The 26496-nt window shown below is 38.7% G+C and overlaps 1 pseudogene; it reads left to right on the plus strand.

The window, feature by feature from the left end:
* The first annotated feature begins 6322 nt into the window (after positions 1-6322).
* On the plus strand, positions 6323-7929 carry LOC114099844 (T-complex protein 1 subunit delta pseudogene; annotated as a pseudogene).
* Positions 7930-26496: the final 18567 nt, after the last annotated feature.

Genomic DNA, 26496 nt, shown 5'->3' on the forward strand with positions numbered 1-26496 from the left:
AAAATAATTCCCCAGTTGGCAGAAGTGTACAGCCATGATGTTCATGGCTCATCACAGGCCCAGAAACTACAGAGCCAGATGACCCTGGACTGAAACCTCTGAAACCATGAGCCAAAATAAGCCTTTAAGTTATCTCAGGTATTTTGTCACAGTTGACTAACATGTCATGTTAGTTGAAAAGTGAACTAACACACAGGTCATGGAAATCTCTCCTAGATGAAGTTATTTTTCATCTAAAGGAGATGTGTACCACTTAATGAAATCAAGGAAGTTTGAGGTATAAGGAGAAACCCAAGTGAAATTCATATGGGAAGAACAGACTGTTGCACGTTCTGGGATGAGGGTGAGCCAGATACATGTGAAGAACTGAGAGAAGTTCAGTATTTTCAGTGTAGGGGTTGCTCAAGGACAAGTGACATGAGTCTATAAAGAGAGACAGGAGCCACAATTCATGAAAGAAATAATTTATATAAGATTACATAACAAAGTGCCCATTTCACTAGACCTCATATTTAGATACAGACATGAGGAGAATGTCACATGATTATGGAGGCAGAGATTGGAAAGGTGAGTCTACAAAATCAAGAAATTCCAAGTATCATAATCTGCCGAAGCCAGGAAGAAGCAAATATCCTGTAGAGCCTACAGAGAGAGCTATTTCTCCCTGAGGAGTGAAGGGTTTTGACCACGCATATCACACATATGTTGCCCCAACTTTTATAGTACCTCCTGATGGATTTGGCTCTTAAATCACCCTGCTCTGGGGGGAGGGACTAGGCATTTAAACTCTTGAACAACAGAGTCAAAAGGAATTTTTTTTAATCTGAAAATGAATGAAAATGAAACAACTTCCCAAAATTGATGAGGTGCTGTAAAAGCAATTCTAAAAGGGATGATGGTGATGAACACCTCTGCCAGAGAAAAAAGACCTCAAATAAACAACCCAACTATATACCACAAAAAGTAGGAAAGAAAATTCAAAGTAAACAAAAAGTTAGCTAAAGAAAAGAAATAATAAAGATCAAAGCAGAAATAAATCAAGTGGAGAGTACAAAAACTATTTTAAAAAGAATTGAGTTTTGGGGGAAAAAAATAAGAAAAATGGACAAGTCCTCAGCTAGATTAAAAAAAAGACAAAACTCAAATAAATAAAAATCAAAAGTAAAAGGAGAGATACAATAATGGATGCCAGAGAAATAAAACATATCTTAAAGAACTATTATGAACACTTACATACAAACAAATTGGTCAGGCTGAGGAAATTAACAATTTCTTTGAAACACATAACCTGCCAAGACTAAATCAAGAAGAAATAGCCAAAACATACCAACAACTAACAAGAATATTTAAGTTGTCATAAAAAATCTCCCAAAAAGGAAAAGCCCAAGACCAGATAGTTTTGTTGGTATATTCTACCAAACATCAAAGGAGAACTAATTTCTATCCTTCTAAAACTCATCCAAAACACAGAAGTAGAAGAATACTTCCAAACACTTTAGCATCACCCTCATAGCAAAACCACATAAGGACCCTACAAGAAAATTACAGACTACTATCACTAATGAACATAGATGTAAAAATCTCAATAAAATATTAGCAAAGTGAATTCAATGATACATCAAAAAGACTATACATTCTCATCATGACCAAGAGAATGTATCCCTGGGATGCAATTTTGGTTTAATATATACAAATAAGTAAAAGTGATATATCACATTTGCAGAATGAAAGAAAAACTCCATGATCTTCTCAAAGTATATAGAAAAAATATTTGATAAAATTAAACATCTGTTCATGGTTAAAAAAAAAAAAAAAAAGAAACTCCAATGCACCCTGTATACACATAAGGAAATATCACAGTGAATCTCATTAATATACACATATAATATGTGTTAATAAAATGTAAATAACTCTTCATAGGTACAGAAGAAAATTCCCCAACACAATAAAGACCACCACCTGTTTAAAATCTCTAGCTAGGGCAGGAGATATAGCTCAGTTGGTAGAGTGCTTGCCTCCTATACACAAGGCCCTGAGTTCTAATCCCCAGCACCACCAAAAATAAATAGATAAATAAATAAATAAATAAAAATCCCTAGCTAAAAGAAAGTGAAAATCAGTACCTTGAAAGCTATAAAACATTGATGAAAGTAAATGAAAAAGACACAAAGAAATGGGAAGGTATCCCATGATCACAGACTGAAAGAATAGTTAAAATGTCCATACTACCCAAAAAACAAACAAAAAAAAAGATTCAATGATATTTCAATGGCATTTTTCTCAGAAATAGGTAAAAAAATAACTCTAAAACTTGAACTACAAAATATCCCTAAATAGCAAAAATCATCTCAAGGAAAAAATAATGGTCATATTTCTTATTTCAAATTATATGACAAAACTATAGGCATTCAAACAGGATGGCCCTGGCATAGAAAGAGTCAGATTTATGCCAGGCACGATGGCACACACCTGTACTCGCAGCAACTCAGGAAGCTGAGGTAGAAGAATCGTGAGTTCAAAGCCAGCCTCAGCAGATGAGTGAGGCCCTTAACAACTCAACTAGACCCTGTATCTAAATAAAACATAAAAAATGGCTGGGGATGTGGCTTAGTGATTTAGCACCCCTGGGTTCAATCCCTGGTAAGAAAGAAAAAAGGAAGGAAGGAAGGGAGGGAGGGAGGGAGGGAGGGTCATATTTACCAGTGAAACAAAATAGAGACCCCAGAAATAAACCCAAGCATATATAATAGGCTATTTTTTTCTACAAGTGCACCTACAAGTGAAACTAGTAGGACTGCATCAAACTAAAAGGAAACAAAACACAGCAAAGGAGGGGCTGGCCTAGCCTGTGTGAGGCACTGGGTTCCATTCTCAGCACCACATATAAATGAATGAATAAAATAAAGGTCCATCAACATCTAAAAAAATTTTTTTTAAAAAACAGCAAAGGAAACAATCAACAAAATGAAATGCAACCTATAGAATAAAAGAAAATTGGCACTCCCAGCCCAGGAGGGCAGCTGAACTTAAGGTCACTCTTGTGAATCTCCAGGGACACCAAATAAAACACAGACACATACTTTACCTTTAAACAAGCTTCAGGTCTGCCGCTCCTATCTCGGCCTCAAGCTCCCCAAATGGGAGACCCAGGGATAGTCAGGAGAGCCTGGGCCGGGAGAGCGCATGCGCGCGCACGCACACACATACAAGGAGCATATTGGTAAGTGGACTTTTATTGGGAGGACCCACCTTCTTTGAAAGTTCCATCCAAAAAAAGGTAAGAAGGGGCGGGGTTACAAGGGACTTGTGAGTGTAATTCCAACCAAGGGCTGTAGGGCAGCGCCTATGTCTGAAGACGGCTCCTCAAACTTCCCAGAAGGGGCAATGTCCAAGTCACTACCAGCCTCTCCTCTCCAAGACGGAAGACACGAATCATTCAGAGCAGCTGTCCACAGAAAATATTTGTAATTATATAACTATCTGAAAGGGGATTAATATCCAATATATAAAGAACTCATACAACTCTATAGCAAAAATAAGTAAATAACTTCATTTTTAAATGAACAAAGGAATTAAATAGACATTTTTCCAAAGAAGATGTACAGATGGCCAACTGGTATATGAAAAATTCTCAACATCACTTATATTCAGGGAAATGCAAATCAAAAGCACATTGAGATATCACCTCACACCTGTTAGGATGGCTACTAGGGAAAAGACAGGTGATAGCAAGTGTTGGTGAGAGTGTGGAACAAAAGGAACTAACCCTTAGACTCTGTTAGTGGGAAGATAAATTGATACAGCTGCCGCAGTCTGGCTGGGCACAAATGCCGCAGTCTGGCTGGGCACACAATCACGAGCCACCACACAGCTTGTAGATTCAAACAGCAACTCTTTATTCCCGAACTCACACCAGCCGTCTACAAACACGTTCTGGGGAAATCCACGTTCTCTGCCCAAATCCACGTTCTCTGCCCAAATTCACCTCCACTGGGCTTCTATCTCCAAAATATACTGTCTGAATCACGTGAGAACTCAAGGGGAACTCAGGCAGCAGGATACGCCCTATTCCCAGGAGGAATAATCTTAAACCTTAAACCTGGAACCTAAACTGGGAACGCCCTAAACACGATTTATCTTAAAACCGGGAACACCCTAATCTGCCTTGGTCCTTGAGCAAGGTCACCTACATTCAATGTCGCTGCAACATGTCAGCAACATGGGGTACGCTGGCAAGGAAATTGTCATACCTACTTGGCTAATGGCTCCCAGCATACAGCCATTAGGGAAAAGAGTATTGAGGTTCCTCAACAATATAAAAGTAGAACCACAATATGATTCAGGAATCCCTCTGCTGGGTACATACATAAAGGAAATGAAATCCGCAGCTTGTAGAGATATCTACACTCCCACATTCATGGAAGTAGTACTCCCAATAGCCAAGATACATATCTAAACTTAGTGTCCAACAATGAATGGAGGAAGGGATGAAGTGATATGGGATAATGAAATACTGATACATATATAGAGACATACATGTTAATGTATATATGTATATATATATATATATATATATATAAAATAATGAAATATTGATATATATATACATACATGCTTGCTGATAGTAGGCCCGCCCTGGCCCCTGGGGACTCAACCCCCAGTTCTTTGTTATGCATGTCAATGTGGCCAGCTCACAAGGCCATGACGCAGGCTTGCGGTTCCCTGTTTATCTGCCTCACACATATGTGTCTCGGGAACATCTTGACCTGTTCGAGCCTCCTGATAGGGGACGGTGACGTGACGGTAACCCAAGGACGCATTTATTACTCTCCCCTCCTCACTTTTGAGTAATTTCCCGCAGCTGTTAAAAAGATATATAAGGGAAACAAATCTGGCAATAAAGTGTGAGCGCACATGCCCCCTCCTGGATGAAGAACCTTGGTGTCCTGTGTATTTTTAACCCCGACGTCCCTCGCCAGACTCGGCTCCGTTAGCCGGACGCGGCACATGCTTATGTGTATATGTAAAATATAATTAGTCCTTTGGAAAGACAGAGACAGTGCCATTTGTAACAACATGGATGTACCTAGATGCCATTTTGCTAAGTGGAGTAAGTCAGACACAGAAAGAAAAACATTGTATAAAATAACATAGAAATAGAAAGTAGGACAGTGATAGTCAGGACCAAAGAGGAGGAGAAAACAGGGAGTATGTCAAAGGGTACAAAATTGCAATTATGTAGAATGAATAACTCAAAAGAGACCTAAAGTACAGCTTGAAAACTATAGCTAAATAATGTTTTACATACTGAAACTTCGCTAGGAGAGTACATTAGATTTTAAGTGTTCTTACTACAAAAAATAATAATAATAATAAGTAGAAAGATGATGGATCGTTTAATTTGCTTGATGGTAGTAATCATTTTATTATGCATATGTATATCAAAAGTCATTTTGTACACCTAAAATATATGAAATAAAATAAATAAAATTTGAATTTCCCTCCCAGGAAAAGGGAGGGGTTTCTGTTGGAGAGAATAGTGAGCGAGTGGTCTTGAGACAGATTCTTGCCTTATTCTTCAACAGAATATATGTCACATTTTATGTACTCACAATTTTTTAAACATTTTCATTTTACAGCTTACACACTGTTCAAGAAACACATTTTTTACAAGAAATAAAGTAAAAAATAGTCTGGGTGTGAAATATATTATTAATATCATTATTACTTCATACATTTAGTTTAGTAGACTTCAGGAGTTCTAAAACAGACAAACTGATTTTTAAAATGATGTCTGACATTATAAAGTGAAATAAAGGAATAAAATACTGCATGATTTCACTTATTCAAGGAACCTAAAAATGTCAAATTCATTAAAAACAGATTAGAATAGTAGTAACCAGGTCCTGGGGCAGGGGGATATGGGGAGATGTTGGTCAAGATGTACAAAGTTTCAATTATGTGAGATAAACAAATTATTGAGAAGGTATAAAAATGTGACTATAGTTAACAATACTATATTGTATACTTGAAACTTGCTAAGATGGTAGATAGTAAATATTCTCACAATAATTATGTGAGATGATGGATATATTAATTAGCTTAACTGTGGTGAATACTTCACAATTTGTACAGGTATCAATTCTCTAAGTTGTATACCTCAAATACATACAATTTTTTAAATGTCAATAATACCTCAATAAAGTTGAGGGAAATTTTTTAATAAAATAAATAATTCTAACAGTTTTTAAAACTGTTGACAATTTTAAATGCCTATTTTTGGAAAGAAATAATAATCAAAGTGAATGCATAATTTTACTCCATGGCTAGCTGGAATTGTGTCCGTCCATCCCTCCCACATAACTTAGCCAAGTTTGCTATGCCAGAGAATTTGGCATTCTCTATGTCTGCTGGCAACTGCAGGAAAGATGCCTCTCAGAACCACATAAGCCAGTCCAGTAACATTTCTACCACCAAAGTGGTTGTTGATGTTGCTCGAACAAGCCTCAGACCAAAAGGAATGAATAAAACAATCCAAAATGGAAAAGTGATGTGGCCATTACAAATGATGGTGCTGCCATATTGAAACAAATACAAATACATCCAGAAGCCAAAATGCTGGTGGAGTTATCTAAGGCTCAAGATGCAGAAGCAGGAGATGCTACCACATCCATGGTCATCACGCTGGCTCTCACTTAGACTCCTGTGCCAAAATTCTTCAAAAAGAGGTTCATCCAATCATCATTTCCAAGTCATTCCAGAAGACTTTGGAAAGGAGTATTGAAATGGGGCAGGGAGATCTTGACTGACATGTCTCTTTCTGTAGAATGGGAGGTGGGGGGACACAGAGATACTGTTAAATGGAGCAACCACTTCATTGAACTGAAAGATTACCTCTCAATATTGAAGTCTACTTTCCCCAGTGAGTGCACTGTGGTGATAAAAGTGACTGACCCAGCCACTGCTACTGGTGCAGATCATAAAGATACTGAAATAGTTGGGACAATTGACAAGTGTGAGTTGGTAGAAGGACTGGTTATCATCCAAACTGTGACAAATTCTGGCATAACCAGAGCTGAAAAGGCTGAGATCAAGTTTATTCAGTTTTGCTTATCTGCTCCCAAAACTGACATGAATAATCAAACAATAGTTTGTACTGTGCCTGAACCAAGGGCTGCAAGAAGAGACAGCCTGTATTTTTAATTTAGTGAAGCAAATTTTTTTAAAAGGTATAATATCCTTCTCACACAGAAATCTATCCTAAGACATGCTCTTAGTGATCTTACAACCCATATTCTGAACAAAATGAATATTGTGGTGATTAGGATATTGAAAGAGAAGACACTGAATTCACTGGTAAGATAACTGGAACCAAGTTAGTTGCTCATATTGACCAATTCACTGCTACCATGCTGGGTTCAGCTGAATTAGCTGAAGAGATCAATTTAAGTGATTCTGGCAAACTTCTCAAGATGATAGGCTGGATATTTCCAGGCCCTGGAAAAACAGTTACAGTTGTTTGTGGTTCTAACTGGAGATTAAAGAAACCACACACTCTGTTTGTGTGTTACTCTTTCCTTAGTGAAGAAGAGAGCTCTTATTGCAGGAGGTGGTTCTCCACAAATAGATTGGCCTGGTGATTAATTGACTGGTATGGAATTTCACCGGTGGTGTGGATTTCCACTGAGTGGTATGGAGTCCTACCATACTTTTGCAGATGCTGTGGAGGTCATCCCATCGATGCCATTTCTACAGTAACAAAACTAAAAGACCAGTATCCCCTAGGAGAAAAAAAGCAGAGGCAATATTGCCTGAAAGGGTGATATTTCCAACGTTCTGGAGGAAATTGTTGTCCAGCTTCTGTTGGTTTCGGTCAGTGCTCCCACCCCAGCAACTCTGAAAATTGATAATGTGGCCAACACTCAGTAATCTGGATAACACTGGCTGACTGCCACCATTATGGCCACCAATACTGCAACTGGAGTGGAAGATCACTTGGTCTTCCCTGTTGTTCAGAAAATCATTTCCTCTATGAGTGTCTGGACTTGGCTTTCCAGGTGGCGTTTGCTTGAACCTAACCTGCTTAATGAAAATATTTTAATTTCATTAAGTATTTAATATTTAAATGTCAGATTAATTCACCATCAACATTGTATTATTTCTGGTACTTTTTTTGTTATATGTAAAGTTCTTTTTTATTGGTTTTTTTTTTTTTTTTTTTTTTTGGTTATACATGACAGTAGAATCCATTTTGATATAATTATACAAGTATGGAATACATCTTATTCTAATTAGGACCCCAATCTTGTGGGTATACACAATGGTGAGATTCACTGTGGTGGACTCATATATGTACACAGGAAAGTTGGGTCAGATTCATCCCACTGTCTTTCCATTTCCTAGCCCCCCCTCCCTTCTCTTCATTCCCCTTTGTCTAATCCCCTGAATTTCTATTCTTCCTCTTCCCAACCCTCATTGTAGGTTAGCTTCTACAGATCAGAAAAAAACATTTGACCTTTGGTTTGGGGGGGGACTGGTTTATTTCACTTAGCATGATAGTCTCCAGATCCACCCATGTACCAGCAAATGTTATTTTGTGAATAATTATATGAGAATTAAAAAAATAAGTTCACCTTTACTTCTGGCTTTCTTGTGGATTAGCCCTGAATACTTTCCTTCACTTTGCACTCTACACAGACATTTGTCCGTTCCATTAATTTAAGTTTTTTTTTCCTTAATGAGGAAATTAGCCAAAACAGTCACAGTCTCTACAAACAGCACCTGTTTTTATCAAAATAGTGAGCACTGAGTGAGCTCATGGAGCAGGAGCAGTGAGGCCTATTCCTGACACTTTCCTTTGGGCCTCAAATTCTTTTTTTTTTTTTTTTTTTTTGAACAAAGAAGTATTTAGAAGAGGATGTGGCCCAATATGCTGAATACTGATAAACACCCACTGGCATAAAAAAAATCAAAGCAAAATATTATCTGCTATTTTAGAAATTAACAGTACAGAAAGATACAAAGTAAAAGATGAAATTCCCCCTGACCCTACCCTCCTAATTCCTTTCCCTCAGAATAACCTCTGTTGGTTATAATTTCCTCTACGAATAAAAATGTATGTATATGTGTAGCAAATCTTAGATGAAAAATAAATAAATGATGATCAAATTTAAAAGTCAGAGAAATAGAAGACACTTACAATAAATAAAAGTAATACATAACATCAAAAGAGTATCTATAAATCAACAAGAAAATACAGATATCTCAATTTTTTAAATTGAGAATGGACTTAAAGACTGAGTAGAAAAATACAATGCAAATGCCAATGAGCATGAGCAGATGCTTAACTTCAAACTAATCAAAGAAATGCAAATTTAAAATTCCATTCTTTACCAATGGAGGAAAATTTATAAACATTGATAATATGAGGAGAAATTTTCTTTCTCAGAGTGAGAAGGGGACTTCCCTTTTTCTACTCCTTGAAGGAAACACTGATGGCTTCCTGTTTCCACCCCTTCCCTTCCTCACCCATTCCAGGATGGGAGAAGGTTAGGCAGAACCTGCCCTTCACTGGACTCAGCTAATTAGTGTTTTTAAAAATATGCCTAAATGTTTTGCATGGTAACACTACATATAACACTAGACTTATATTAATAGTGCAAACTTTTTGTCCCTAAAGTATAAGAATGAAGACAGTGTTAAAATGCTGTTTTCTCTCCATCGCAGGTGTGGATAGAATTAATTCCCAACCAATGAAAAGGCAAATTGGATGTAATCATTTCTATTTTTTCTCTCTTAGCCTTGGTTTTCAAATTGTTTGGGACATCTGGATATGTGTTATGTGTGAATGTTGTTTAGATAATTTCAATAAAGATCTAGTTTAAATCATCTTGAAATAAACTTGCAAAAGTATTATCATTATCAGGCTCCTTATTAACATGTATTTCAACATCAATTTCTCCAAAGCTTTCTGTACTTGACCAGCAGGCAATTGTGCGTATAAATTAAACAATGTATGATCAAGAGTAAACAAATTAAAATTCCAGGCAGCATCTTCATCGTGCTGGCTCGTGAGCCAAGTGAGAAACCACTGGGTCACAAGCTCTCCTCGGATCTCCACGAGCAGCTCGACTTTCTCATGCAGAGGGTTCTTCGTGTTCCATTTCAAGGGAACAAATATTTTTAAATGAATTGATTAATTTAGAAAGAGGAAAATCAGAACGGGTTTCTAGTTTTAGACAAGATGTGAAATGAGCATGTGGTATTGGCGTCTGCTGGAGCCCAGCTAGAGATGCTAGAGGGGTAAGAGGGATGGGTGCAGATAAACGCCAATAAAGCCACAGACAACCCTGAGGTGGCTGAGGTGTTGGGATCTCAGAGCAGCAGCCACACAGGGACAGGTTCCCTCCAAGGGGAAGGCTCCAGATGGGTTGGTATCCTTTCTCCTTTTACTTGGGTTAGATCATTACCCTCTCTCTTCCCATCTTTGTTATTGTTATTGTTGTTTATTTTTTTTAATAAGGTGAGAGTCACATAACAAAAAAATTGACCATTAAAAAGTGTACAATTCAGTGACATTAAGTACATTCACATTGTTGTACACCCCTTTCCTCTATCTAGTTCTGAAACATTTCCCCACCCACAAAAGAGACCCTGTGACAATTCAGCAATCACTTACTGCTTCCCTTTCCCCCCAGATCCTGTCAACCATGAATCTGTTTTCAGTGTCTATGAATTAACCTACCCACACAATTTGAGTCATACACTATGTGATCTCTTGTGTCTGGCTTCTTTCACTTAGAACAATGTCTCCGAATGATTATCCATGTTGTAGTATGGGTTGGTCCTTTGTTTTGTTCTGTTTTACTAGTTGAATAATATTCCACTATACTGCATCTTTTTACCCATTCATCTATTGATGGACTGTGGGGAGCCATTCTCACGCGTGACTGGGTGACTCCCGGTTTGGGTCTGAGGCGTTCTGGCTGTGTCGGAACTTTCCCGGCCCTTTCCTGATGAGAGAACCCGTCCGTGTGGGGGTGTGACTGACCACTGACCACTGACCCCGGCGGCCCAATCACTGACCCTGACCTTAGAGTGCAGCCCCCCCTCAACCTTCATTGGATGGAATTATCCCCTGAATTTCTTGTTCCCCAATAAAAGGCTACTCCCTGGCGTGTTCACTCTCTCTCTCTCCTGCTAGCCCTGAGTAATCCTTGCTGCCCTGCTGGGCGGTTAGAGGAGGGAACCAGAGAGGGGAGCCATCTCGGACCTGGCAATAGAAAAAGGTAACTGAGTCTGTGTGTTTTATTTCGATCTCTTCTAGCTAACTTTTATGCCAAGAACCTCATTAATGAAACCATTGCGCTGGCCACATGGTGGAATTGGCGCCCACGAGGGGGGTATTCTAGATTAGTTAGATTGAGTGGGAGCGCGCTATAAAGATAAGGATAAAAATTAAGATAAAGGAAGTGGTGACAATTTAGAGTCACAAAAGTACCTGGAGATATTGAAGGAAAGAGACGTTAAATTAATTAAAATGGGAAATTCAACTTCTATGGATAAGGAAATGTATCTGACTATTTTAGACAGTATAATTAATCAGAAAGGAAAACAGATAAAGAAAGCTCAGTTATTACAATTCTTAAAGATTGTAGGTGAATATTGTCCTTGGTTTTGTGAACAAGAGTCTCCAAATTTATCTACTTGGGAGAAATTAGGAAGAAAGTTACAAAAGGTTTATTTTTCTAATGAACTACCTTGAGGCATAGAAAGTATTCAGAAAACTTGGACGGCTCTGGAAGTTTGTCTTTTTGAGTATATGGGCCAAAGTTCATGGCCCCCTGAAGACCTGTTAAAAGGCTTGCAGAGGGCTATTAAGTCTATTCAAATGGAAATTCCGCCTGAGGCTAAGTTAATTCCTTTTCCCTTAAGCCGTTTAAAAACAAAGACACTAGGGGCCAAACCGAAGGTTAGGAATGTGACTTTAAACTTGCAAGACCAGGCTAGCCCGCAAGGAGATTCTAGGGACGAATATCATAGAGGACAAACCTCCGAAATCTTAGAAAGCCCTCCGGAAGAGGTAGAGGATCTTCCTGGGGAGGAGAATCCGGAAGAGATTCCTAGAAGGGCTCAGAGTTCTTCTCTGCCACGTGGCTTAGAAACCCAAATTCAAAATGGCGATAGTGCAGAGTCTGACCATGACTCTCAGTCTGAGGGAGAAGAATCAGATGTTGAAATTCAGGACTTACAGAGAAATCTTAACAGGCTGCATTTAACACCGCCTGCCCAGGCTATTCGAATTCGGCCAATGCCTGCTAAAAGGACAAAATTTAACAGGTACGCTGGATTAACAATGACTTTTCTTACCCCAGTCCAGCGAGGTATTAAGAAAGCACAGGAAGATGGGAAAGATACTAGCGGTTTTCACCTTTTTCCAGTTTTTGAGCAAGTTAATGAGCAAGATCAGAGGGTTAGAGTTCATGCTGTAATCCCATTTAAAACCATTAAGGAACTAAAAAGTGCATGTGAGACGTATGGTCCAAATTCCCCTTTTGTACAGAGCCTGATAGAAAATATTTGCTCACAACCCCTTCCTCCTAGTGATTGGATTTCTTTAGCCAGATCTTGTCTGAGTGGGGGAGATTTCTTACTTTGGAGGACTTATTGGACTGATTTTTGTACTGAACAGGCAGAAAAGAACAAAAGACAGGATATAGAAACACCAATAGAGATGTTTCTAGGGACCAGTGATTTCGCTGATTTAGAAAGACAGTTAAATTATTATTTTGTAGTATACAATCAAATAACTGATTGTGCAAAACGTGCTTAGAGACAGATCGTCTCCAAGGACCAATCCAATTTAGTTCTTACCAAAATCAGGCAAGGTGCGAGTGAACCTTACTCAGATTTTGTAGCCCGATTGTATCAGGCTGCAAACAGGTCAATCGGGGACTCGGGAGCGAGCGAATTCATTGTTAGGCAATTGGCATTTGAAAATGCAAATAAATACTGTCAGGATATTCTCAGGCCGCACCGTAAAAAAGGGACAGTTTCTGAGTTTATCCGCTTATGTTCTGACATAGACTCTACTCATTTACAAACAGTAACCCTAGCTGCGGCACGAAAGGAAACTTCGAGTCCACAGGATTTAAGACAAAAGTCCCGCGGGAGATGTTACGTTTGTGGGAAAAATAATCATTTTGCGCGGGAGTGTCGCATGCGCAATTTTAAGTTCAGGGCTCCATCTACTGGCGATAATAGATATTGCAGGGCTCAGCCCCATGCGGTAGATCCAGATGACGCAGATGAGCCCGCCTTCTTGTCATCATTTCCACCTGGCCGGAACACAAACTTCCCTTCGGCCCGCCCCCGGGCCGAGAATGAGGAAGTAGGTGGTCGCGCAATGTGACGTCATCGCGCCGACCTTGGGGGCCGCCATCTTTGATTTTACCAGAGCGAAACAAGCAGTTTCCGTACAAACCCCTAATGATTTTCAAGGCTTTTAAGAGATATTAATTGGCTGAAGCCATCCTTAAAACTAACTACTTCTGAGTTAAATCCTTTATTTCAGATATTACAAGAAAATCCTTCTCCAACCTCTCCACATCAGCTAACCTTAAAGGCTAGAATAGCTTTAAGGAGAGTTGAACATGCAATTAAAAATGCACACCTTACTAGAGTTGATCCTAAAGAAATAGTGTATTTGTTAATATTTCCAACTGAGCATACCCCAACAGGAGCCATATGGCAAAGATTAGGAGTTAGTGAGTGGATTTATTTATCCCACTCTCCTCAAAAAACATTAATTCCTTTTCATGATTCTATAGCTCAATTAGTAATTAAGGGCAGAACTAGGATTTTACAATTAATTGGATCTGAGCCTGATATCATAATTATTCCATTTTCCGTTCCGCAGACTAATTGGCTTTTTCAAACTTCTAGCTCGTGGCAGATAGCCTTCGCTGATTTTCCTGGCCAAATAGATAGCCATTATCCTCGTGATAAGATTATACAATTTGCATCATTAACGTCACTTATTTTTCCAAAGATTGTACGTGCACATCCTATAGATGAAGCTTTATCAGTGTTCACGGATGGTTCTAACTCAGGTAAAGCAGGTTTTTATAGTCGTGTTCACACAGAGGTAATACAAACTTCTTATACTTATGCCCAAAGAGCAGAGCTTCAAGCTCTGATTTGTGCCTTAAATTACTATTTTAATGAGCCTATTAATATTTATTCTGACAGCTTATATGCAGTCGGAGTTACTAAAAATATTGAAACTTCAGTTATTGGGTATACTTCATCACAGGAGTTATTTGAATTATTTCATAATTTACAAAAGACAGTGCTAATGCGAAAGTACCCATGTTTCATAGGGCACATAAGGGCTCATACTAATCTTCCAGGACCCTTAGTTTCAGGTAATGACAAGATTGATAAATTAAAACTTTTTGTCAACAGATGTATTAATATGACTGTGCACTAGCTTCCCATTCCTTGCATCATCAAAATGCTTCTAGCTTACGTAAAAAATTTAATATTACTAGAGAACAAGCTTGTCAGATTGTAAGCCAATGCCCTAAGTGTGTTATTCACACTCCATCTCTGCCATCAGGGGTAAATCCCCGTGGATTAAAACCAAATCAAATATGGCAAATGGATGTAACTCATATTCCTCAGTTTGGTAAACAATGTTATGTGCATGTCATAGTGGACACTTATTCTAGATTTATTTTTGCCACAGCATGTACTAAGGAAAATACTCAACATGTAATTTCTCATTGCCTAGCAGCTTTTTCTGTTCTAGGGTGCCCTATACAGATTAAAACAGATAATGCTCCAGCTTATGTAAGCTCTTCTTTTCAACAATTTTATAATAATCATAAAACAGGAATTCCTTATAACCCTCAAGGCCAAGCCATTGTGGAACGAGCTCATTTATCTATTAAGCTTCAATTACAAAAATTAAAGGGGGGGAAGAGGTTTATGACTCCCCAAAATAGCCTTAATCATGCCTTGTTTGTTTTAAATTTTTTAAACTGTGACACAGAAGGTCACACTGCTGCTGAGAGACAAATGTCTCCCTCAGTAACAGGCCCTTTAGGCAGAGTTTTGTGGAAAGATTTACAGACTGGTCAGTGGAAAGGCCCGGACCCGGTGATGATGTGGGGCAGAGGTCATGCTTGTATCTTCCCAGAAGGCGCATTCCGTCCTATTTGGGTACCTGAACGTGCTATCAAACATGGAAGAGATAGAACCCAGATTCAAGCGACTGAGGATCGACCCAGATGAGCCCCTATCCAGAAGGAGGAGATATCGGAAAAGGATGAAGAAAGACCAGATTGACCCAGTCGAAAAGCTGATTTCATGGGAAGACGTGAAGAAGCTAACAACCCAGGCTTCCTGAATACTTCGACACCTAGGAGAGAACAGGACCCCAGTGATGATGGTAGCAACAGTAATTGCCCTGTTGGGCTGTCAGGTAAAGGGGGATCAAGTAGACACTTACTGGACATATTTCCCAGATCTACCCCTGGTACACCCAGCTGTGTGGACTGGAGAATCTATTCCAGTATTTACTAATGACTCATTCATGATGGGAGGATTTACAGATACTCATATTATTCCCAATCATGTGACTAGATTTAATTATTCTGGCTACAGTGCCCAATTACCGTTGTGTTGGTCACACGATAAACATGCTGGCTGTCTGAAAGTATCATTTGAAGAAAAGACAGCGATTGGTGGACCTAGACTGACAAATAATTATATTTATGGGGACTTAAGACCTTATACTAGATCAGTAATTAAGATGGGACTTTCCCATAACAAGCCAATCATTTCTGCAAAACCTCCACGGATACCCCACTGTCCAAATAGTTCTACAATTGAGATTGGCACCTTTCCTAGATGGATGGATTGTGTAAATACCTTTCCTGTACAACATAAGGTGTCTAAAGATAGTGGGTATATTTTAGACTGGTCTCCAAAAATTGATAAGAGACAATTACGAAGAAATTCTGCTATGACACCTGCAGGATTTGTTAGTAATATTTTAACTTATAGTGAAGGTGGTGTTCAAAAAGATGTTTGGCGTTTAGTTGCTGCCTCAGAATTCTTACATTTTACAGACAAACCTTTACCAAAATTTGTTGGCAAGAACTGTAAAGAGGGATCTTGCTATGGCTTACAAGCCTGTGTCCAATATCCTTATGTTTTAATTATTGGAAATGTAAAAGTTAAATGGATAGATGACAGATATATTGTTACTTGTAATAAATGTAACCTAACCAATTGTATTACTAGGTATAATGGAGGAAAAGGAGTGCTGATACTACATCAGCCCTCTTTCGTTTTATTGCCTGCTAATATTTCAGAGCCATGGTATGCTGATACTGGTTTACAAGTCTTGCAGCAAATTCATGCCCAGTTAGCAAGACCTACACGTGCTATTGGAGTTATAATTGTTGGTGTTTTGGCGCTAGTCTCCTTTATTGCCTCAACTGTCTCTGCATCTCTGACATTGTCTCAAAATATTCAACATGCAAAATTTCTTAATAATTTAGCTCAAAATACTTCCAAGGCTCTGCGTAATCAAGTAAATATTGATGAAAGGATTGAGACTAAATTAAACGCCTTAGAGGCGACTGTTATAGACATAGGTAATGAACTTTCAGCCTTAAAATTTAAGGAAAGGCTTAAATGCCATGCTAATTATAAGTATGTTTGTGTTACAGCTGCCAAGTACAATGCTTCTCTCTGGGATTGGGAGAAGGTTAAAAACCATTTGTTAGGTATTTGGCAAAATAGTAATAATATCTTGGATATTCTGGAACTTCATCACCATATCCAAGACATTCAAAATAATAGAGCTGATTTTTCAGATCCTTCTTCTTTGGCAAACCAAATATTGAAGGAGTTGAATGGATTCAACCCTGGAAATATTCTTAAACACTCGGCCTGGTACATTATTGGATTATTCTCTTTGCTGTTAATTCTCTTTTGTGTTGTAATTATAGGATGGCGAGTCTTCAGAACAAGAATACAGAAACTCCAAAGAGTGAACCGCCGCCTCATTTTTAAGAATAGAAAGGGGGAATATGTGGGGAGTCATTCTCACGCGTGACTGGGTGACTCCCGGTTTGGGTCTGAGGCGTTCTGGCTGTGTCGGAACTTTCCCGGCCCTTTCCTGATGACAGGACCCGTCCATGTGGGGGTGTGACTGACCACTGACCCCGGCGGCCCAATCACTGACCCTGACCTTGGAGTGCGGCCCCCCCCTCAACCTTCATTGGATGGAATTATCCCCTGAATTTCTTGTTCCCCAATAAAAGGCTACTCCCTGGCGTGTTCACTCTCTCTCTCTCTCCTGCTAGCCCTGAGTAATCCTTGCTGCCCTGCTGGGCAGTTAGAGGAGGGAACCAGAGAGGGGAGCCATCTCGGACCTGGCAATAGAAATAAGGTAACTGAGTCTGTGTGTTTTATTTCGATCTCTTCTAGCTAACTTTTATGCCAAGAACCTCATTAATGAAACCATTGCGCTGGCCACATGGTGGAATGGACTGCTGGGATTTTTGTACCTTTTAACTATTGTGAATAGTACCATTATGAAAATTCATGTACAAGTTTTTTTAACAGTGTAATAATGCAAGAAAACATATAAAAACCTAATGATTTGAAGTAAAGAAGAAAAACTAGTTTATTCATAGCCAGCATGATAGTGTATTAGAAAATCTACAAAACAACTGTCAGTCGATCATTGGTAAATTTGTCAAAGTCACAGTGTACAAGAATAATATGCAAAGTTTGTTGTATGTCTGTATACCAACAGCAAACAAATAGAAATGGAATTTTTAAATTCCTTCAATAGCAACACTTAGTACTAAATTTTACAAAACAGATGGAAGATCGCTACACTGGAAAAAAAATCATTACTGAGAGAATTTGAAACTTAAATAAGCAAGAGATGTCCATGGCTTTGAGAGCTAAAATTGATCAGGTATCCACTCTCTGACTCAATGAAATCCCAAATAAAATTCTAATAGGTATTTTCTAGAAATTGACATATTGATTCTAACATGTGTATGGAAATGTAAGGGATATAAAAGCCACCACTATTTAAACAGAACAACAAAGGTAAAGGTCTAACACTGCCTGGTTGCAAGACCTATTGTAAAGCCACAGTAATAAACACAGTATTGTATTCCCTTAAAGACAAATAGCTCAATAGAATGGAATAAGGAATCCAGAAATAATCCCATACATACAAGGTTGACCTTCAACAAAGATCCCAGAACAACTCAATGAGGAAATGAAAATATTTTCAGTAAGGTGAAATAGCTGGATAAACAAATGAACAAAACAAAAAAGAACTTGTTTGTACTTACTCTGTTTATTTAACCATTTTATGCCCTTTATGGTTAAATAAACACAATACATTATTTTGTAATTGTTATGGGACATTCTAAGAGTACTGGCCTCTGAACATATTATATATTTATCAGCACACTTTACTCACAGAAAAGAGCCAAGAAAAACTGCAAAAGGTAATTGTGGTGAAAAGGAAGGAAGAAAGGAAGAGAAAGAGGGAGGAAGGGAATACTGACCATTCATGTAAGCTTCCTCCTGTCGAACCAGAATAATGAGGGGCCCTTCATCAAAGATATTAAACAGAAACTCAAGGTCATTTGTCAGGGTTGCAATAGAAAGGCATCCTACACTGGGTGGAAGATGAAATCCATTACTTTCAAAGTTAAGATTCCATGTGACTATTTTTTCAGTAAAACTAGTGATAAATAAAAACTTGATCATTTTTAAAGTTGAAGATGTATTAGATTTGATGAAATAAGTAAAGGTAACATGCTTAGGGCACCATTGGAAAAATACCTAAGTGTTGTATGAGTATCAACCATTATTATAATTACTTTATGTTATCATCTTTATTTATTATTATTCCTCAGTTATGACTAACCAAATGCACTCCTAACAAACATGTCATCAGAGAATGCACATCTTTTCAAACATTCACAAAAAAATGACTTAGTCCAAAGACAAAGAAGAAATCTCAGCAAAAAAATCCCTCTATTTATGTTTATCAAGCATACTGGAATAAAATTAGAAATCAACTAGGATAAGTAATGAGAAAAATCTACACCTGGATATAAGAAACACTCCTATGTAGCTATTAAAGACAATGAAAATTACTAACTATTCAGGAACAGATAGCAATGAGAATGTTGCATATAAAAACCTGATGATGGGCTGGGGCTGGGGCTCAGTAATAGAGCACCTGCCTGGCATGTGTGAGGCATTGGATTTGATCCTCAGCGCCACATAAAAATACATAAATAAATAAAAGGTATTGTGTCCATCTACAACTAAAAAAAAATTTAAAAACCTGATGATGATGCAAACTTCACAAGGGCAGGAATTTTTGCCTGATTTTCTTTTTCTTTTTCTTTTTTTTTTTTTTTTTTTCTTTTCTGTATCCTAAAAGCCTAGGACTGTGCCTGGCATAGAATAGGTGCTCAATAAATATGGTTATGGAATTCAGGTGAGGCAAAGCTTAGAAGAAAATGTCTAGTGCTCACGCATTTATTAGAAAACAAAAAAGGACAAATAACGTTAAATTTCCAATGCAAGAAATAAAAATAAACCCAATATTGTAATTATTTTATTGTCATCCTCATCATCTTCTTCTCTAAGTATGATTCAGTTATGGACCACCATATGCATTCCTGACAGGCATGCCAACAGAGAATGCACAGCTTCTTCAAATACACAGACAAGAAAGGAAATAAAAGTCAACATTAATTTTTAAAAAGCAACAAAAATAGAGGTAATCAAAAGCATGGTTTCTAAATAAATAAACAAAACAGATAAACTTTTACCAAGTATGATTAAGATAAATTAGGGAGTTCCAAATGAAAATCAGAATCAAAATCTGGGCTATAACTTTTAAGCAAAAAGGGAAGTACAAGGAGCTGTGGTTGTGGATCAGAGGTAGAGCACTTCCCTAGCATACATGAGGCACTGGGTTCAATCCTCAGCACCACATAAAAATAAAATAAAGATATTGTGTCCATCTATAACTAAAATATAAATATAAAAAAGGGAAGTACAATTGTAGATAGGGAGATTTGTTTAAATATTTTTTACATTATAGATAGACACAATACCTTTATTTTATTTGTTTATTTTTATGTGGTGCTGAGAATCAAACTCAGTGCCTCACACATATGAGGCAAGTGCTCCACCACTGAGCTACAACCCCAGCCCTAAGGAGATTTTTTTTTAATTTAAAAAGGATACAGTATGCAACTTATGCATGTTAACCTTATACTAAAGAGGGAAGCTTTTGAGAAAAATATGAATTACCCAAATTAGCAAAGAGAGAAAAATTGAATAGATCAAAACTATAAAAAAATTGAATATTAAAAACTTCTCTCAAGAAACAAGACTATACTTAAACATACTTAATTTCATTTGTTAGAATTATTTCTGTAATATAATTAATGCCTTTTTTTGTTAGTTTTTGTACTGGGGATTGAACCCAGAAGCCAGTAACCACCAAGCCACATCCCCAGCCCTTTTTTATATTTTATTAAAAACAGGATCTCCCTGAGTTGCTTAGGGATCACTAAGTTGCTAGGTTGGCTTTGAACTTGTGATCCTCCTGCCTCAGCCGCCTAAGCCACTGGGATTTCAGGCATGCGCCACCACATTCAGCTAGTAATGTAATTAATTCTAAACAACATATATTTTTTAATTATACTTCTCTAAATAACCACTAGGTGTACTATAATAATATAGTAATTATGCAAACAAATTTCTGATAATATGTTGAGAAACCACCTAAGTGACTTTGGGAGGTTACCTTAATCCCTAAAATAAACTACACAAAACAGGGCATAAAAATAAAACTTCAGATCTTCCAGCAAGACTGCTCGGGAACCCTGGTGACATAAGTTTCAGTTTCTCTCTCCAATTATTGGCTTTGTTTCCATGATATTGGCTCCATCCTTAACATAATCTTCTCCATCTACCAACATCTTCTAGAAATCCCTGAAGACTCAGGTGAAGACAGTCTTTGACCCCAAATCACTAGCCCAATTTTCATTATATCTTACTAGTTCTGATTTAGCCAATGCCTACCAAGGAACAAAACATTATAGCTAGATAAACATAACTGCCTTGAACCTGGACGTCTGGCATGAAGTTAACAATTTAGGAAACACATGGACCAAGAGTGACTTCTCAGAAGGAAAGAGGGAAGGGATAAAGGTTCTAGAAGTCTAAATGGATGTATGCATTCTACAGGTGTTCACTATAAAATCCATATCATCTCTTCCTGAATTAATTATACCTATCAAGACTATACTTCTCACTTGCAAATTTGTAAATCAAATTATGTTGAAGAATTAACCAAATCAATGGCAAAGCCAATGAGAATCTAACAATTAATGTTACATTAGCCTAGTTTAGGAAAAACAGTATTTAAAGATAATATTTTCAATGCAAAGAATAAGAGAAGCCCTTTGGGAAATTGAAGAAACCCTCTAATATTTTGAAAAATTACCTTCTTTATGGATAGATTTCAAAAGATAAACACTATGCAAGTCCCTAACCTTAAAAAATAAATATCTTGAGCATTCTATCTCTCTCCCTCCCCCGCCCCCACTCCTTCCTGGTGTGATGTCCTGAGCTACTTTCCTCTGCCACATCCTTCCACCACGATGTTCTGATTCATCTCAAGGAATGGAGCCAGCTGTCTATGAACTGAGACCCCTAAAATCATGAGTGCCAAAGAAACTTTTCCTCCTTTAAAATTGTTCTTGACAAGTCTTTTGGTCACAGCAATAAAAAAGCTGACTGAAACAGAAATTGGTGCAAAGAAAATGGGGTCATTGCTGTGACTAACCTGATCATGTAGTTCAGAAGCTTTTGGAGGTTTTTTTTTTTAAGTTCAGAAATTAATCTGGAAAAACTTTAAATTGATGTAAGCAGAGCTTAATGGGCAATTCTGATGGGAGCTCAGAAGACCAGCATGCCAATAGGACTGCAGACAGTAAAGACTGGGTTCACAGGATTTCAGAGGAGGAGAGCTCTATTGGAAATTGGACTAGAGGCAACTCATTTTATGTTCTGGCTAAGAAGTTGTCTATATTTTCCCCTTGTCCTGAGACTTTGTGTGAGGCTTAATTTAAAAGGGACAGACCAACTAATCTGATGAAGGAACTTTCAAAGCAGCACAGCCTTCAGTGGGTGGCAGGGGTGTTGCTGGCAGTTTTTAGCCAAGCTTATTGTGATAATCAGGAGCAGAAAGATTTGAAAAACTTATATTTGAAAAGTGGGAGTAAAACTGTGGCTAAGGAAGTTGCAGTTGGTTGAAGGCATTATAGCCACTAAAGAGACGGTTAAATACTTGACCTAGAAACAATAGGAAAAATGGACTGAGGGTATCTCAGGAATTGGCAAGAGCACACCAGTCTCAGGCTCAATAAAAATGTATAAAAGCAAAAATTCCTTTGAGAAAAGACCATGGTAGCATTCTGCTTGTAAAGGGGTGGGGGCTAGGAAGTTGTTTCATCATGCTCAGTCACTGGGCACTCAGAGGCTGCTGCAACCAGGGTCCTGGAGGGTGGCAAGTACATGGTATCAGTTATGCAGGAATACAGGATTCTGGAGTTAGGGGATCATCGAGGTTTCCACTGAGATTGCAAACGAAGTCCAGGGAGGCCAGGAAAAGTGCAGCAGAGTTAGAGTCCCTGTGAGCAGCCCCTGAGAGGGTGATGTGTGGAGATGTCAGAAGGAAGCCAAAGCTGCAGGAGAGACCCCAGATTAAGAGATGCCAGTACCAAGGAACATCTGCTGAGGAAATCTGCAGGAATAGAGCAAAGACAACCCAAGAGAAAGGCCTTGTGGGCTACAACTGGCAAAGCCATAGGGGCAAAGCTACACAAGAACTTTGGAGAGAACATCACAATGCCACATATCCCAGATGCTGGACATGGAGCTATAGGACTTGAATGCCCAGCTGGATTTCTTTGGGCCCATCCCCTTTTTCTGTGTCCCTATTTCTCCCTTCTGGTTTAGAATGGTTTACTCTGTACCTTTACATATTAGATATATGTAACATGCTTTTGATTTTTACAGAAGCTCACCCTGAGAATTTGCCTTGAGTCTCAGAGGAGATTTGGACTTGTACTTCTGGGCAATCCTGGAACTGAGAAGACTGTGGAGACTTTTGGAAGTGAGATGGGCATGAGATTTGGGGGGCAGGGGTTTAATGTTATGGTTTAGATATGAGGTATTCCCCCAGAAGCTCAAATATGAGACAAGGCAAGAAAGTTTAAAGGTGAGATGATTGGGTTATGAGAGCCTTAACCTAATCAGCGTATTAATTCCCTGATAGGAATTAACTGGGTGGTAACTGTAGGCAGGTAGGGCATGACAGGAGGAGTGCGTCATTGGAGGCCTGCTTTGGAATTTATATTTTGTCCATGGTGAAAGGAGCTGTAGCTCTCCCCCAACCCCGCTTCCTGGTGTGATGTCCTGGGGTTCTTTCCTCTATCTCGCCCTTCTGCCATGCCATTCTGACTCACCTTGAGCTCCGAAGAATGGAGCCAGCTGCCTATGGACTGAGACCTCTGAAACAGTGAGTGCCCACCACAAGCATTTGTGTTACCTACCTTCTCAGGAACAGGGGCTTATTGGAGGAACCAGGACTTATTGGAAGAAGTTTGTGTTGAGGTTGGAAGCAAGAAAGATCGATGATGAGCTTATTGTTGCCCAACAGTCATGATGCTGTTAAAAAAATAGAGCAAGAACCAAGGAGCCAGTTTATAGGGGCTCCCTTCTTACAGTGATGAAATAATTTAGTTTCAAGAAGAAGCATAAGAAGAGGGAGAATGGAAAGAATAAAGGGGAAGGGTGGTTAATTGAAAAAAGTTGAGTGTGCAAGAATTCAAAAGAGAAAAGTTAATTCAAAGGATTCAAAAAAGAAAGTTAAAATACAAAAAAAACTGAATGAATGATTTTTGTTGATTTTTAACAAATAGAAGATTATTATTTGGTGGGGGGGAGAGGATACTAGGAATTGAAGCCAGAGCCACTCTACCTCTGAATTGCACCTCCAGCCCTTTTTATTTTTCATTTTGAGACCACATGTCCCTAAGTCGCTGAGGCTGGCCTCAAACTTGTGATCTCCTGGCTCAGCCTCTGGTGTTGCTGGGGTTACGGGCATGAGCCATCAAACCTAATTTGAAGAATATTTATATATTTCAGGCTTTTGTTTCTTCTGGTAAGTTGATGCCTGTCTGTAAGTAATTAATATGCATTTATTTCTATTTGTGACTGTAGAGAATAGCCTGGAAAGAGCAGGAAGCATATAAAGAACAGGAAGGATTTGTCAGCATCGATGATAAATCAGGCAGATCAGAACTCCAACAGTGAAGCAGCCCTGATGATCACAAAGAATGGCCCGATGGAAGGGGTAGGAGTCAACAATGTGTTCCAAAATGATTAATCAGTCAAACGTAAAAAAGAGAGAGCTGACTACCCAGACTTCTCCACTGGTCTCCTGACAAATGAAATTTCCAGATGGCCCTGCTAAATATAATAAGATGCTAATAAGACAAGCAAATTTTCTAATAATGCTAACAGTCCAGTTCAGCAAAATCTTAATGATAGGACACCAGCCAAAGAAGATTCTAAAAGAATGTCACCAGAAGAGGCTCTGAGTTGCAAAATCCAAAAATCTACTTGGTGTAATCAATTACATTTAAGCACAAAGAAGGAAGTTAAGCCTAATGGCCAGGGGTTTGGGTCTGAATCACCTTGTTCAATGCCCTAATTAAAAATCAGTCCATTTGTAATTCAGATTATTTAGCCCCAGCTGGCTTAAGAATTTGTGGCAGAAACTGATAGTTAACTTCCAATATGCATTTTCCCATTCTTCCATAATAGAATTTTGGCCTCCAGGAAAAAAAAAAAAAAAAAAAAAAGGCTGTATTTCATAGCCCTTCTTGCAGAAAAGAGTTTCCCAGTGACTCCCCAGCCGCAGGACTTGCTGGAGAATGGAGTGTGGGTGAAGTCATGTGTATAACTTGAACCCCAGTGGGGAAGGGGGTGGGTGGAAGAGTGTTCAGCTGTCCTGCCCCATGTGCTGTTTTGTCATGTGATCCAGCTTCCTCTTCTGCTGTCCCTAGGATGTCACCTTCATTATCGTGTTCCAAAATGATTCACTCTCCTGCCACATGCCACTCACCTGGAAGGGGAGAGACACACACCCCAGAGCTGGCTTCCCATCCCAAACTCTTATCACAATGCTGTACTACTCTGTAGTGGAATGAACCAGAATTTTAGTCATTGAGAACTGCAAAAGGCTGAGAGCTGTGTGTGTAAAGGACCACCAGGTGTCAGTGTGTGACAAGAACAATATCCAGACACACCAGGCTATGCATGGAGCCTGGCTCATTCTTCCATCACCTGGCCCAAGACTTACACCCCTTGTTTAGTGAAACACACTGAAAGTCTCCACCAGGACTGAGCAAAGAATAGCCACAGTCCCTAGTCTAAATATCTGCATCTGTCGTTTGCATTGTAAACATTGATTGAGCACCCAAGGGTACCAGGCAGGGCTCTATCTCTAGGGATCAAGAAAAATAAGGTCCTTGCTCTCAAAGATGCTTGTTCTAATGAGAAAAGGAAGGGCCCAGTCAGGGGAAGGAAAAGACAATAATAAGAATTAAAGCAACACAATAAAGGTTGACTGTTAAACAGGGGACAGATTGTGTAGAGCTTTGAACGTCAAGGGAAGCAATTGGAAGGTTTGTTTTGTTTGTTTATCCATGCAACAATGACTTTTATTACGTATAGGCTTTTAAAAATTATTTCCTCAATCTCTCCATACACAGGCAAAAATAGTACACTGTTTAATATGTTGGAAACTTGCAAACTTGATGACCATAACTGCCCAGGATCACAAGTTTGAGGCCAGCCTTAGCAACTTAGGGAGATCTGGTCTCAAAATGAAAAATAAAAAGGGCTGGGGAGGGGCTGGGATTGGGGCTCAGTGGTAGAACACTCGCCCAGCATGGGCGGGACCCAGGTTCGATCCTCAGCACCACATGAAAATAAAATGCATTGTGTTGTGTCCATCTACACCAAAAAATAAATATTTAAAAAAAAAGGCTGGGGATGCAATTCAGAAGTAGAGTTGCTCTGGGTTCAATTCCTAGTATCCTCTCCCCCCAAATAATAATCTTCTATTTGTTAAAAATCATTCATTCAGGGTTTTTTATTATTTTAACTCTTAAACATGCTTAACTGGGAGATCAATTATCATTGGCTGACCTGCAAGAGCAAGGAGGTGAACATGATAGACAGTCTGTCCCCCATCTGGACCTCCAGTCACCACCATTCGATACCATTCCTTCATTTTTTTGCCAGCAACCATTAAATGTCCAACAAGACTTTCATCACCTGCTG

The sequence above is a fragment of the Marmota flaviventris genome, chromosome 9 (assembly GCF_047511675.1).
Source record: "Marmota flaviventris isolate mMarFla1 chromosome 9, mMarFla1.hap1, whole genome shotgun sequence".
Taxonomy (NCBI): domain Eukaryota; kingdom Metazoa; phylum Chordata; class Mammalia; order Rodentia; family Sciuridae; genus Marmota; species Marmota flaviventris.